The sequence below is a fragment of the Rosa rugosa genome, chromosome 2, assembly GCF_958449725.1.
Source record: "Rosa rugosa chromosome 2, drRosRugo1.1, whole genome shotgun sequence".
Taxonomy (NCBI): domain Eukaryota; kingdom Viridiplantae; phylum Streptophyta; class Magnoliopsida; order Rosales; family Rosaceae; genus Rosa; species Rosa rugosa.
Window position 1 is genome coordinate 30,055,231 of NC_084821.1, and position 10,231 is coordinate 30,065,461.

Here is a 10,231-nt window from a genome sequence, read left to right on the forward strand (position 1 = left end):
TGTGTTGATTTAGGACTTGTTTGGCACAAAGTAGATTTCCGGCAGTCTTGACCTCAGTGTACTAAAACGGCCATAACTTCCTCTAGAAAATAGATATCGACGAGCTGTAAAATGTTCTGGAAACTAGACATTTGTAGCTTTCCAACCATATAAAGATCATAATTTTCTGAGCTCTGAGCGATTTTCTATGCTCCGTTGAAGTTGACTGATCTGCACAGGCAGTAATCCGAATCTGTAATGGATTTGACTTTTAAAGCATAACTTAAGTCTAATTCGGTTTTCCTTCACATCACATGCCTCTCACATGTCTTCCACGCCTTATTGAAGAATGAAACGTCAAGAACTCCCTAGAACCTTCAAGAATCTCACGGCAATTCCAATCCATACTCAACTAGAAATCCAAACTCCATATTGCTTTGAAATCCGAATTCCTTGTTGCTTTCTCTTCCATGTGCACGGCATATGATCTTCTTGAGACTTCTAGATTCTTCATGAACATTCCAAGGCTCTCCTAATATGAGTAGAACTCCATATGCAAGTAGGTTTCCTAGTTGAATACTGCTTCCTTTTCCGAGATGCTTCTACAATCTTCCGGAACCTTCTTGAGTAATCCTTATCCAACAGGGACTCCTTGTCATACTAGTATTCCTTATCTGAGTAGAATTGAGTTTCCTTGTCCAAGTAGAACTCCTAGTCCAAGTCAGCTTCAGACTCCTACTTCAACTGGGATTCCTTTTCCTAGTCAAACTGGGAAAACTTCCATTTCTTCATTTTTCTTCATTTCTGCACTACTTGTGCCTTCCTTAGCCATTTTTGGACTTTGAGACTCCATTTTACCTGTAAAAACACTAACTAAGTTAAAGTGATCAAGATAAAGGAAATAACTTAGCAAAATATAGGGTTTAAACATTATTAACGTCGCATTTTATGCTCTTATCAAATTCCCCCACACTTAGCTTTTGCTAGTCCCTTAGCAAAATCAACATAACAAACCAAAAGACTAAGAAACAAAACAAAACAAAGAACTAACGAAAATACCAAGTATAGAAAACGAAAAACACAAGGACTCAAGACTCAAGAAAAACGTCAAAAACACTTAAACAAAATCAACACAAAAACATCACAAACAAAGACTCCAACGTTGACACACACAATGACTTCTAAGCCCTTTAACATATTGTCTCAGCAATCTCATACTTTCAAGTCGCCAAGATTAGCACTTAACCAAGCATCACATCTTCAAGATATTCGAGAGTTAATTACAAAATATAATCCACATATAAGCATGTAAGACTTGGGGGTAAACAATGGTGATGGGGGTTCTCAACACATTTCAAACAAGTCATGATTCAACCTCACATAGATATATCACTCTTTTTTCTCTCAGATTCAAGGTTCATGCTTAAAAGCTTATCACTCAAGTTTATGTGAAAGATTACAAAGTAGATCACATACATAAGAAACGAAAGCATATATATTTTTTCTTTTTAAAGATCTCATGAAAGATATCAACCACATGCACGAATGAACCCAAGCCATAAGTTCAACAGTTATAACTCATCTCCACATCAAAGGCTGTCCCATCTTAAGGATCAAAGAGGTCTTTCAATTAAGGGTTGTAATGGGGCCAAGGCTTAAGGTTTAAAAGAAACGAAGGGATAGGAAAATCACAAAGTGTCCTAAAAACCTAGCAGAGCACTTGTTCATGTAGAGAGACTATCTTCGAAATCCACCAAGCATAGCAAAACGTCATGTCCTCCTTTGGGCTTATAAAAGGGCCAAGTGTCATCATGTTGGGCCCAAACTTCATTCTAACCTTCTTTGAACAAGTGTGAATAGGACAAAGACCAAATTCTTCAACAATGGGCCTTCAATTCAAAACAAACTCCAAATCCACAAAGTATAGGGGACTAAAATCCATAGAACTTAAACAAGAATACACATTTTTTTCTTTCATTTAATTGCCGAAACATATTCTTTTTCTTTCGAATTTTTTTATTTTTCTTTTCTTTTTCGGCAATTACATACAATTTTTCTTATGGACAAGTCTACCCCCACACTTGAACTTCTTCATGCCTTCAAAATTCATCCTTGACGCCAAAACTCCAAGCAAAGTCTCAAAATATGCTCCACTAAGTCTTTAGAACAAAGGGTATGGATATAACTATACTAAGGTTAAGGGTTAAGGAATTTTGAGGGTGATGAAAGAAAAGGCTTAATGTAGGCTCAAAGGGGTTAAACTAGGGGGGTCCCACGACGGGCACAAATAGGGACACAGGCTATATTTGGCAATGGTGGTATAATCCTAAGTAAGTACCTTTATCCTTTCCAGAATCAGGGCCATATATTGATTATAAACGTCTCAACAAGCATAACAGTGAATTCTAGCATTCTATAGTCCATTAAAGAGCTATGGCATGTAGTCAATCAAGATGAAAGAATAATGAGATCAACAAAATCATCGCCAAGAAAATAAGAGTATAATCATTTTTTTCGTTAATCACTCACAAAGAAAGGGCACATGGCTCAAATTCTCACTTAGGGTTGTTATGAATCACAACTTATCTTCCACATGTTCATATTCTGTACCAAAGTTACGCATGCACCATATCTACTACACATTCATATGCTTTTCATAAATCATGATTAACCAAAGAATATCATCAAACATTATCTCAATCTTGTGATCCTCTTTTAGCCTTAATTTCAGAGATATAAGCACATCCTAGACAGTTAAAAGGGCATCCTAAGACTCGATCACAAAACAAAACAACACAAAAAAAAACAAAAAGATTTTTTTATTTTTTTATTTTTTTATTTTTTGAACAGTGACGTTTTTTTTATTATTAATAAAGTGACGAAAATAATTTTTTTTTTTTTTTTTTTTTTTTTTTTTTTTTTTTTTTTTTTAAGACCACAAAACTAGCTATCTAAAAACAAAGTGAAACGTTAAACCCTTCCCCCACACTTAAATCATACATTGTCCTCAATGTATAAACAATTATAAAGCATGCAAAGCATCAATCAAGCATAGAAGAATAGTTAACGCAACAAATCCTAAAAGAAAAGCAAAGTTGACGAAAATAAAAGAGAAGGGAAGAGTTCAAGAAAGCAAATCTGCGTTGATGGCTCCTCCACAGCTACGGATGAAATGGGTTGCCTCCCATGCAGCGCTTAATGTTTAAAGTCTTTCAGCCTAGACTTTCACCTTCACTCCTTAGTTGGTGGCGCCCCCAAAGCCTCCCTTAGGATTTGGAATTGTGTTGCTAGGAAGCTTCCCTTGCTCATGAAACTTACCCATGAACTCTACAACTTGACTCATTTGCTTCTTCATCTCTGATACATCCGTGGATAAGGCATTGATTTGATTCTCATGATGAGTTTGACCTGCAATCAAAGCTTGAGTAGATTGAGTTAGAGTTCTGATCAATTCATCATTAGAAGCAGAAGAAGAATTTGAATTGAAGTTTGAATTTAAAGGAGTAGAGTTAGGAGCTTGAGGCTTTTGATAAAAGCCTTGAGGACGCTGTTGGAAGCCTTGATGTGTATTTTGCACGTTTTCATTGTTCCTCCAACGAAAGTTAGGGTGATCCCTCCATCCAGGGTTGTAAGTATTTGAGAATGGATCGTTTCTTGGAGGTTGACCACCTTGTTGGAACCCTATGGCGTTAACACCTTCAAGTCCTCCTTCCTCCATGAGTTGAGGGCATTGGTTAGACACATGCCCTTGCATAGAACATACTCCACACACCATGACTTGTCCATGAGTTCCCTGAGACATAAGAGAAGTAAGTTTGTTAATTTTATCTTCCATTTTAGCCAAAGCACTTACCTCATGGACCCTTTCACGTGTGGTGGTGGTCTTGGACCTAGAGCTCCCATATTGTTGTTGATTCAAGGCCCTATTCTCAATAAGGATCATTCCAGCCGCAGGCTCCTTGTCAACAAAAGATCCACCAGAAGCAGCATCTAACATGTCTCTTTCCAAAGGTGTGAGACCATCATAAAAGCAAGTGAGCAAGGTCTCATCCTTCATGCCATGTTGAGGGCATTGAGTGATAAGAGACTTGAACCTCTCATAGTATTCTGCGTAGGACTCATCTTGCCCTTGTTGAATGCCACTTATCTTCTTCCTAAGCATGATGATGCGAGATGTAGGAAAGAATTTCTCAAGAAACGCCTTCATCATGTCTGCCCAAGAAGTAATCCGTCCACTAGGCAACTCATAAAGCCATTGCTTTGCCTTGTCAGCCAACGAAAATGGGAAGGCTTTCAACTTCAAAATATTCTCATCCGCTCCTTGAGGCTTCATACTAGTGCATATGAACTGGAATTCCATCAAGTGGTTGTTGGGATCTTCCATAGGGAGTCCATGGAAGGTAGGAAGACGATGAAGCAACCCAGACTTCAACTCAAAATCAGCTGTTAATCCCTCAGCTGCAGCAGGGTAGGTTATGCAGGTTGGCACTCCCCCAGGTGGGATGACGGATGTAGAGAGTTGCCTTATGGTGAGAGCCATTGGTGGTGGTGGTGGTGGTAAAATCAAAGGGAGAGGGGCGTTGGGTGGTTCTTGATGTGGTGAATGTGGGGTATGTGGTGGTGATTGATCCGATGAAGTGGTTGAAGCTTCTAATCCTCCCTCTATTCTGTTCCCTTCACTATCCAATTCAAGCTCACGAATTTGAAGTGGAGTGGAGGCTTGAACGTCAAAGATGTCCGAATTCTGCTTTAGCCTTGCAATTCGTTCTTGAATGACGTGAAGGGGCGTTTTGGTGTACTTGGGTGGTTCAGACGATCCAGACATTCATTGATCTGTAGTAAAACAAAAGAGTAAAGTTAGTAAGGTATAAACAAGACGTGGACCAAGGTATACACATTAAAACGTCACATATATGCAAGTATACACAAGGCCAACGAAAATTTTGATAGTGGTTAGTTACAATCTTTTACAACTTTCGAAATAATCAACTTTAATAAGAGAATTGTAAGTCAAAGTTTAGACGTGCGGCCCAGAGATTCTAATGTTAATACAAGTCTCCCCTCCTTAATCTTTTGGTAACTCTTTTCACACAGAGCCAGGTAGTAGAGGAACGATTTTGGCGGAGCTTAGCTCACTTGATTGACAGGGGACGAGACCCTTTGTCAGCACTTCTCGTATCCAATCAACCTAGACACTCTATGCTACTAAGGTGCGCCTACTTGATAAAGGAGGTTGCTTGACAAGTATTAATAAAAGAACTCTCACCTATTCCGTTATGACTTACTTTCTTCTTACCAAAACCAATTTTCTCGAAAATTGTCTAAGTATATGATTTTAATAAAACATCATGGACTATTGTTTTGGACGTGCGGCCCAAGTCCTTGTCTTTACACATATTTTTTCGCAAATCCTTTGGGCAACCTTACTGAAAATGGCCAGTGCGGGGGAGGACGAGCACGAGAGGTAGAAACCATTTTGGCATTGCCTTTCTGATTTCAAAACCCGTCATGAACGTTGTCCCCTTTCTAGACACCATCTCACATAGGCTATGCTTACTAAGATAAGGGAAAAATTAAGTGCAAGACATTTTTCAAGTGTTAACAAAAGCCGCCCACAACCTTAAGAGACCTAAATTAGGCGCTAATAAGGGGTTAAGGCTAATGTCAACAAAAGAGACTTCACCTATTCCATAATAGTTCATAATCCCTTACCAAAATCATACCTTAGTGGCGTTTTCATCACATGAAGACTTTTCAATCCCCGGCAACGGCGCCAAAAATTGATACGTGCAAAGCATCGCCAATTTAAACCCTGAAAAATATCATCATTAGTATAGAGCAAATAGGGTATCGAACAAACCGGGGATTGAGGGTGCTAACATGTGAGAAACAAATTAAAGAATAAAATATACAATTTACGAAATCAAATAACAAACATATACAAGTTCACGAAAATATTACAAGTTTACAAGAACAAGCATGCATAAATTTCGAACAACAAAAGAAAAGAGAGAGAGCATACATACATTCACACGAATCTAGAGAACAATGAACAATAGAGAGCAACGAAAATCACATATATATACACAAAGAATTCGAAGGAAAGAGAGAAAACAAGTTAGAAAAGGTTTTGGAAATCCCACTCCTATTTATACACAATTTACAAGTCCATATCACATAGGGAATCCATATACAACAAGGATTACTAGTTATTATCTACTTAGAATTACTTAATCTACAAGAAAACAAAATCCCTAAAAAACACCAAGAGAATCCCTAAATTTTAGCAATCCCTAAAAAACACAAAACAAATCCCTAAAAAACACCAAATTAATTCCTAGAAAACACTAACACATATTTACTATTCACGGAGACACTATTCACGAATTTAAAAACATTTTTTTTTATTTATTTAATTATCTAAGTTAACATGCTACCTAAAAACTCTAAGTTAATTTTAATTATTTACACATATACAAAAACACATAACAAACGAAACAAGGGGGGGTTTTTGAAGATTTAAACTATAATTTTCGAAAACAAATAAAAGATTAAAAACATTTTATTTACATAGGTGGGAAAAGAAGAATTTTTGGAAAACAATTTATCAAGAACCTTTCAAGAACAACATATTCATGCATCCCTTAATCTTGTTAATTACCATGGAAAGATATCAACCAAGAAACAAAGTTACAAGCGCCCAATGTCCCTTATATGACTTCCCTTTACGCAATTGATCGACGAAGCGCCAAACCAACATATTTCAAATGCAAGTATCACACAATCGAAGCGACTCATAATCTCATGCATTCAAATCATTAAGAGCAAGTGAAAGTTTAGTCAATAAACATGCAAATTCAAGTACTCGAAGCGAATCTTTTCATTACATGCATAATCTGATCTCGACCTTTGTACAAAGCCTTTACTACTATATCGAATTAGGGTCCCGAAGCGTTTTACCTAATTACTAGCTCCAATTACATGCAATCATCCTAAGTTGGCCACCAAAGAACAAGAACACATAAAAGTTATCTATAAAACAAAACCAGATTATCATTCCATATTTCGGCAATTAATCAAGATCAAAAACACACAAACACATCAATCATAGAAAAGCATATCAAAATTGCATCCAAAATTCAGAAAGTTAACTCATGGTTTCGGTTTTACACAAAGAAAAACAAAAACAGAATTTCTATCTAACAAGTCACAAAACCGAGAAGAAAACATGATGAAGATGGTAAGAACAACCCTTGACTACGTCCCAAGGTCCAAAGCAGATCCAAGGCAGCAACACAAGATGAAGATCACGGCAAAGGATGGAGGATGGCACGGCAAGAACTTGCAAGATGCGAAAACCTGAAACTCAAGAGCAAACCGGTGAGAAACGAAATTGTGGAGAATATGTGTCAACCTTGAGACGTCTAATACACAAGGTATATATAGGAGAACGTCGCAAGGCACTCCCAATTCGTTTCTACTTGGTTTCTCCAAAGTTGTGTTGATTTAGGACTTGTTTGGCACAAAGTAGATTTCCGGCAGTCTTGACCTCAGTGTACTAAAACGGCCATAACTTCCTCTAGAAAATAGATATCGACGAGCTGTAAAATGTTCTGGAAACTAGACATCTGTAGCTTTCCAACCATATAAAGATCATAATTTTCTGAGCTCTGAGCGATTTTCTATGCTCCGTTGAAGTTGACTGATCTGCACAGGCAGTAATCCGAATCTGTAATGGATTTGACTTTTAAAGCATAACTTAAGTCTAATTCGGTTTTCCTTCACATCACATGCCTCTCACATGTCTTCCACGCCTTATTGAAGAATGAAACGTCAAGAACTCCCTAGAACCTTCAAGAATCTCACGGCAATTCCAATCCATACTCAACTAGAAATCCAAACTCCACATTGCTTTGAAATCCGAATTCCTTGTTGCTTTCTCTTCCATGTGCACGGCATATGATCTTCTTGAGACTTCTAGATACTTCATGAACGTTCCAAGGCTCTCCTAGTATGAGTAGAACTCCATATGCAAGTAGGTTTCCTAGTTGAATACTGCTTCCTTTTCCGAGATGCTTCTACACTCTTCCGGAACCTTCTTGAGTAATCCTTATCCAACAGGGACTCCTTGTCATACTAGTATTCCTTATCTGAGTAGAATTGAGTTTCCTTGTCCAAGTAGAACTCCTAGTCCAAGTCAGCTTCAGACTCCTACTTCAACTGGGATTCCTTTTCCTAGTCAAACTGGGAAAACTTCCATTTCTTCATTTCTTTCCATTTCTGCGCCACTTGTGCCTTCCTTAGCCATTTTTGGACTTTGAGACTCCATTTTACCTGCAAAACACTAACTAAGTTAAATTGATCAAGAATAAGGAAATAACTTAGCAAAATATAGGGTTTAAACATTATAAACGTCGCATTTTATGCTCCTATCATCAACTCAAGTGTACAACTTAGTATGAATAAGTTCATCTAATTGCAATCCTTTTTCAATTGAATTCGATTTTTGTTCAAAACCTTTACTACTTTTGATTTAAGTTCATAACACAAAAAGTTGAATCATGTTCTTAAATCTAGCACCACTCATACATAAACCCTAAAAGTTTCGAACCAATTAAGATTAACATACAAGAGATATCTATAAAGCAAATTCAATCGACCAATCACACATAAGCAACTTTGGAATCACAACATAGAATTCGAAATCCTTTATTCAATCATAAAATTTCAGATTATAAACCTTGTTCAAACATCAATGTTAACTAGAGCAACATCCAACGAAATCAAACAAGGAGAATCAAAAGTGATTACAAGAAAGAAGGTTGAATTACACCGTGAATGGAGAGATGGATGAATGACTTGAATGATGAACGAATGAAACTTGAAAGCAAGCTTCAAAGTGCACGGCTTCAAGGTGGAATGGATGATGATGCTCACGGCCTAGTCTTGCTTCTTCCTTCCTTGCTTGAAAACGCCAAAAGTTGAACTAGAGAATGGAGAGAGCTTCCGCGCGTAGAGAGAATTTTCTGAATTGTGTAGTGGTCTTCTTTGAGACGTCTAGGGTGTAGTATTTATAGGAAACGTCAAGTCTTGGCCTCTGATACGCTCAAAGCAAGCGCATAATTTAACCCTGAAATGTCATTAGTAGTATAAGTAAATAGGGATCGTTCTATTCCGGGGATTGAGGGTACACCTGTCATTGTCAAACAATTAAACAATTAAAATTAAAACAAAGTATAATATTTACACATATGCACATTATTTACGAATTAAAAGGGGGTTTTTGATTTTGGTTTTTCTGAAAATTAAACTAAGTTAACAAAATAATTAAAATGCTAAAACATAAAAATATAAATGGAATGCAAGAACAAAGATCAAAATCGAAACATATGATTAAAATTAATCCAAGTTCATCATTGTTCATCATAGTCATGCAAGAGGAATTGATCATGTGAAACGTTCAAAGCAAACAATTTCCCATATTTTACTTTCAACGCTAATTAATCTAAGTGAAAGCACATAGACTAATCCTATCAAACATGCATTCAAGCCCTAGAAAGCTAGTCAATCATACATGTTTAACGCATTAAGCATCTAGAAAGGCTATCAATTCAAATGTGCAACTTAGTATGAAAAAGTCCACCTAATTGCAATCTTCTTTGATTAAATTCGGTTTTTGTACAAAACCTTTACTACTTATTGATTTAAGAACACAAAACCAAAAAGTTGATTCATGTTCTTAAATTCGTAGCACCAATTATATAAAAATCCTAAAAGTTTCGAACCCTTTAAGATTAACATACAAAAGATTTCTATCATGCAAATTTAATCAAACACTCACACATAAGCAACTATAAATCGCAAAACATGAATCTGAAAATTAGTAATTAATCATAGAATTTCAGAATTCGAAAATTGTTCAAACACATGTGTCAACTAGGGCATAACCAACGAAAATTACAAAGCAAAGGTTACAAGGAAGAATCGAATTACACCAAGAGATGGAGATGGTGATGAACGAAAAGGTGATGTGGTCTCTTGAATTTCGAAAGCAATCTTCAAGGATGGTGATGGATGATGTGCACAGCTTGTCCTCTTCTTCCTTGGCCTTGCTTGAACTTCGTGGTTGCCCTAGAGGATGGAGAAGAACACGGCTAGGCTAGAGAGCTTTTCTGAATTTTTTCTAAAGTTGTAAAACGCAAAAGTGGGAACCCTTGACGTTGAGAGAAGAGAGGAATATATAGGGGACGGC

At 36.9% G+C, this 10,231-nt stretch overlaps 1 non-coding gene across 1 annotated transcript; it reads left to right on the plus strand.

Annotated features, from left to right (window-relative positions):
* The first annotated feature begins 4,034 nt into the window (after positions 1-4,034).
* Positions 4,035-4,141, plus strand: LOC133735010 (small nucleolar RNA R71). Its single transcript, XR_009858748.1, has one exon. It is a non-coding gene; the product is annotated as a small nucleolar RNA R71 (small nucleolar RNA).
* Positions 4,142-10,231: the final 6,090 nt, after the last annotated feature.